We start from the raw sequence: 6,000 nt of genomic DNA, 5'->3' as shown, positions 1-6,000 counted from the left end.
GTTGGACGATACTTCTTCACAGGTCTATTAGAATGAATTCGTGTATACAAGAGCTGAAAATCTGCCTTCGAAAAAGGCACGGGAACACTGACCTCATTGGGATTCAAGTCTATAAAAACATGTAAACTGAGTGACGTGTGAGTGGCATGTGATTACAACCGGAATGAACCATGAAAGGGAAAGCACCACCAGGCAAGACGGAGTCTGGACCCTGAGCTGCCCCCAGCACAAAGGCCAAACAGCCCTGATGCCGTGCAAGCATCCCAGAGATGATGACACCTGTGTGTGTGTGTGTGTGTGTGTGTGTGTGTGTAGCTGCAGAACTGGACCTCTCAGCATTTTGGAGCACAGACAGTTCGGTGGTGGGTGGGACACCTCAAGCAAGTACAATGCAGAGAGGGAGGAAGGGATCCACTCTCCCTCTTTTGCCAAGAGCATCACAACCTGTGTGAGTTGAAGGAGGTCTGCCCTCAGCCAGGGGACTGTTGGCTCCAGCTGAAAGCCCTGGCAGGGTTGACGGTGCCACCAGTGAGGCGAGTGGGTTCCCAGCCTCGATTGCAATGAAGATCTCCCATTCCCTCCCTGGTACCATGGGTGATGGAAAGACACAGAATCAGAGACTTCAGGGGCCTTCACCTCTGGAATTTGTCCACAAGGAATGTCTGATTTCCTGCTCCATCAGCAGGCAATAATAGTGACTTATGCCTGAGGAATATTTGTTGAATAAATGTATGTACCGCTCAGATCTGAAGAAATATCTGGAGAGAGAGAATCTATCACAAATCAAACTTTCTGCAAGTCTATCAGGTAAGATTGGAGTGTCAAAAATTTAAACATTAATATTAATGTTTCCTGATTAGTATGCAAATTTGGCTATAGCAATCTTATTAGTGTACATTTAAGGTCAGTTTATTGTCTTATATACAAATATAAAATTAATTATTGCAAGGACAGAGGCATTTTTAGAAACCATGTGTTGTAACCTCATGGCTACAGCAACTACTTTATAGTTACTCAGGAAATATACCTGAGAGGCAGGCAAATGAAAACTAAGCAAATACATGGAAGGCTTGCTCACTGGTGTAGTGGAAAAGGATATGAAAATGCTCAGCAATGACCTCCAAAAAGTGCTTATTGAACTCTACTAGATTCATCGAAAAAAAGAAATGGTGGAACCTGTCAGCCCCTGACAGCACTATCTCTACACCAAGGAAGGCATCTTCACACTCATTCCAGGATGTCGTTCCCCAGTTAATGGATCATATATCCTCTAGGTGGTGTCCATCTTTGAAGATGTCACTGTAAATGTTCCTTGAGTTATACCCAGAAGAATTAGACACACCGGGGTTTGCATCATGACCAAGGTTTGTTCTGAAGTGAACAGTCTCAACTCGGTTGTTGGAGGCAGCCGCACATCCACCTATTTGGTTACACATTTCCAGAAGCCTGGAAAAGACTCCACTGCTGCATCATGAAATGGATTTCTGTGTAGCGGAGTCAATGAGTTTTCAATAGCCTTCCCTAACATTTACTGAGCACTTGCCATGAGCTAGGTATGGTGTTAAGAGCTTTGCCTAAATTCTCTCTTTAAATCCTCAAAACGACCCTGACAAGTAGACACTCTTATTATCTCCACTGAACAGAGGAGGACACTGAAGCCCAGGGGAGCTGAGTATCTTGCCTGTCATCTTGTGCAAAGTGACAGCAGAGCCGCTGTTCAAACATCGGCAGCCTGGCGACCTCAGGCTCCTAACCTCTGCCTTACTACATCTGAGTCAGCCGGGCGGAGGCCAATGTGACCCTCAGGTAAGGATATGGCCTTTGTTTTATTTGATGGGAAAACAGGTTTTATTCTATGTATATTCATAAAAGCAGGCATCTACTGAGCACTTACGATGAGCCAGACCACACTAGTGTTCCTAGTAGTATCCCATTTACTTCTAACACCAACCGTGTTATATGTGTTATTATCATCCCCATTTTATACATGAAGGAACAGGTTTGAATCATTAAGCAGCTTGCTCAAGGTCACGCAGTTGGAATATTGTTTCTCAGTAGGACTCCAAAGACTATACTTGCTGCTTGAGACTTCCTTCTTATATTCAAACATTCTCATTTTTATTTGTTTCTGATACCTTACCTATTAACCCCTGTTGATAACATGGATGCACACGAAGTATCTTTTTCCTCAATGCTGATATTTATATTTGCATGTCACATTAGACTAAAACAAGTTAAGAAAGTGCTCTCTGTAGAGTTAATTTCTCCCAGAATTTTCAGTAAGATAAAAACGTCAATCTGAAATAGATTCATCATCTCCCTTTCAAAAAAATTAAAATTAATGCAAAAATGAGAGAAAAGAGGAGGAAATCCCGGCGGTTTGGAGCTTGTGTCCAATACCCCCTTGCTCAGGAGCTGCAGAAGAGTTGTTCCGCGGTTCCGAGGAACTCAGGTGTGGCCTCAGTGAATTTTGCAGAAGGAGTGCAATAAGGAAGCAATTGGATTTTATTTCCTGGTTGCATAAGTGCTTTCTCGACTTTGAAGCAAATGGGAAAAATGCTTGCTCTTCATCCAGCTAGTATTTATTGGTTCCTATGTTTAAAAATACCTCCCAGAATGATGAGGACGTGCGTGAATTCTTGGGGGCATCATCCAAGAAAGCAGTGTAGATCGCATCCTGATACCCAGGTGAAAAGGAATCTGATGTATGCGGTCGTTCATAGCAGCAGCCTGCGCTGTGTTGGACTGATACTGAAGACACCTCCTTTAGGGGGTCCATGGCTCTTCTTGCTGATCCTAGCTGATATTTTTGAGTGCTCTCCAAGCATAATAGCATGTCTTTCATATGGATTAGCTCACAAGAATCTGATATGATAGCTAGCACTGTAATCCTCATTTCACAGATGAGGAAAAGGAGGTTTAAAGAGATTGAATAAGTTGCCCCAGTTCACGTGGCTAAGGGAGAAAAGCCAGGCATCGAATCTAGACAACCTAATTCCAGAACCCATAGTGGTCCACCACAACGTTTGCTGCCCTTAAATCTGACTCACATTGGTGCCACAATCCTGTTTAAGGCCCTGCCCCTCCTTTCAGTGAGATTTGTAAATATGTTTGTTTTGTGTAAAATATGCCTATTCTCAACTGACAAGAAAGAAGTAAATCATGAAACTGTAGATAGATAAAAGTAATTTATATTTGACTTCTTAAAAAATTGTGATAAAATCTGCCATTTTAACCATTGGTAAGTTCACAGTTCAGTGGCATTAGGCACATTCACGTTGTATAACCATCAGCCACGTCCATCTCCAGAACTCTGTCCATTACTTTTGACTTTAAAATACATTCATTCAGGGGCCAGCCCCATGGCCAAATGGTTAAGTTCACGCAGCCCAGGATTCATGGGTTCGCATCCCGGGCATGGACCCAGCACAGCTCATCAGGCCATGCTGTGGCGACATCCCACACAGAGGAACTCTAATGACCTACAACTAAGATATGCAACTATGTCCTGGGGCTTTGGGGAGAAAAAAAAAAGAGGAAGATTGGCAACAGATGTCAGCTCAGGGCTGATCTTCCTCACCAAAAAAGCATACAATACATTCATTCATTCATTCAGCAATATCTATTGAAGGTCTGGTTGGGCCTCTGCTCTGAGGCAGACACCGTACTGGGCAAAGCCTGGCCCACTTCATGTTCTCAAATCACCCCACAAGGCTGCCCGGCCAAGCCCGGTGAGCCCTATTCTTTGTGGTGAGCCCAAAACCCAGTAGTGTAGGGAAAGGGCAGGACTGGGGACAGGGGTTTGATACAGCTGGAGAACAGGCCCGGGGCCATCAAGTGTCATCCTTCACACGGTGCAGTGGGAAGCATGACACTAAAACTTGTGTTTGCATCCCCTTCGTGCCCCATTTGCTGTGGGAACTTGGATATCTTTCCTTGCCCCTCTCATCCCCCATGTCTCCATTTGAATTAATAATGTGGCCATAATCTTTACTTCATTGTGTGGGGAACATGAGAGATAACACCTGTGTGATAGAAGAATTAAAAATAATTAGTGGCAAGAAAAATAGATATTTGTAATTCTCCTGCCACTTTTATGGAGGAGAATAGATCTTGAAGCTGGAGGAACTTTCCTTTGCTGACCTTTAACATGCTTGCATGCAATATAATATCTAGAGATGGATATATGTGTGTATGCACACATGTGCGTGCATGTTCAAGCGTGCCTTGTGTGTATGCATACGTGTGTGTGTGTGTGTGTGTGTATTGGGAGGGAGGGGGAGGGACGGTGGCACTACATTGCTCTGTGTTAGAAATAGAGAAGAAAATGAGGCCCATGGGAGGCTGCAGAGACAGGGGACTGCACCCCGGGGAGATGCAGAGTCCTTGAGGGGAAAGAGGGTAGAGTTGGTGAGTGGGGATTTGGGCCATGAAGTGCTGTGCACTGAGATGTGGAACTTCACTTCTCTTCTCTCTGTGATAACTTCAGTCTATCTTGTTGCAATACTTGAATTTTCTCTCTATTTTCGAGGGCATATTCATGGAGAGTGACGTGGGGAGAGATGTAACACTGAATCCTACTTCATTATTGACTCTAGAAAGAACTAGATGGCCCACCAAGAGAGTCATAAATAAAGTATCGAATGCCTCAGAAACACACAGATTGCCATCCATTGTGTGTGTATGTGTGACAAAACACTGTTTTGAAGTCCTACACTTATGTGTCCCACGCAGAGGTCTCAGGGCTAGAAGCTGTCATTCTTCCTACCAGAACTTTCTGAGAGTAGACCGGACAATGAAGCATGCAGACTTGAGATCTTTTAGGAAGTAGGAACTCAGGTGGAGCGGAGGGAAGGAAAGAAAGGTCAGACTCGCGGCTGAGGATTAGAGAGACCTGCTCTGGGAGGGCATGTTGGCCTCTGCTGACGAGCCAGAACCACTCTTCTAAGCAGATCACCAGAAACAATACCTTCTCTAAACACGTCAGAGACATCCCTCCTTCCAAAGACTGAATGTGTGTGGAGAAAATTTGCAGAGCCCTGGGGCCTCCCGCTTGGATGGCAGAGGCCAGAGCTTCCAGCCCACCACTGAGGCAAGTGTGCGGGGGACCCAGGACTGCCCTGGACCCACTCTCTCCGCATGCAACCGCAGGCCCCCTGTCAGCCAAAGGCTGGAGGTTTATTCCTAAACCTTTTCCCAGGCGTCTTTACTTGCAAGGCAAGTCCTTGAGTGGGGCCACCATGCTGCTCTGCAGAATATAGTTCCATCAGGTGCGCTGGGTGCGGCTTCAAGCCAATATGTGTGATTCTCTCCCAGGATCCCACAGAAGGACCATCCAACCCTGGAGTTTCACAGATATTAAGGAAATTGTGTAATTCTCTGTGAAACAAGAATCTTTCAGTATCAGAACCCTCAGAGTTCCCTTTTGTTTCATTCCATAAACAAATTGTTAAAAATGCTGGATAAAAAACAATGATGCTACCTTCTGTTAACATATTTAAGCACTATATACGCCTTATAATGAAGGTAGGGGTCAGGGACAGAGAGAGGACTGACACATGGGTACCAAACACCAGCTGTGCACATAGCGCCCAGGGCCGAGGGCTGCCCGAGAGGGGCTTCCAAGACTCTAGGATGCCAGACGCCGGCACAGGTAGAGCACGGGGTGAGGAAGCTCAGGGCTGCCAGAAGCCGCAAGAGCACACGTGCTCCTGGTTGAGAGACCAGGAGGGGCTGCCGAGTGGACGGTAGAGCTCAGCATCTGAGAATGGGTGGGAGTTCACAGCTGGAGACGGAGAGGACGGACGTTCTGGGCACAGGGCATGACTCCCACCGGGGCCCAGAGGCCAGCTCTCTACAGTTTATTCTCAAACAGATTTTCCATGTAATTCCTGTGTCTGTATTGTAGTCCCATTGCTGCCGTAACAGATTCCAACAAACTTAGTTGTTTAAAACAGCACAGATTTATTATTTTTCCTTTCTAGAGGTCAGAAGTCTGAA

This window comes from Equus quagga, chromosome 16 (genome assembly GCF_021613505.1).
Source record: "Equus quagga isolate Etosha38 chromosome 16, UCLA_HA_Equagga_1.0, whole genome shotgun sequence".
Classification (NCBI taxonomy): Eukaryota; Metazoa; Chordata; class Mammalia; order Perissodactyla; family Equidae; genus Equus; species Equus quagga.
Note: the sequence above shows the minus strand (reverse complement) of the source record.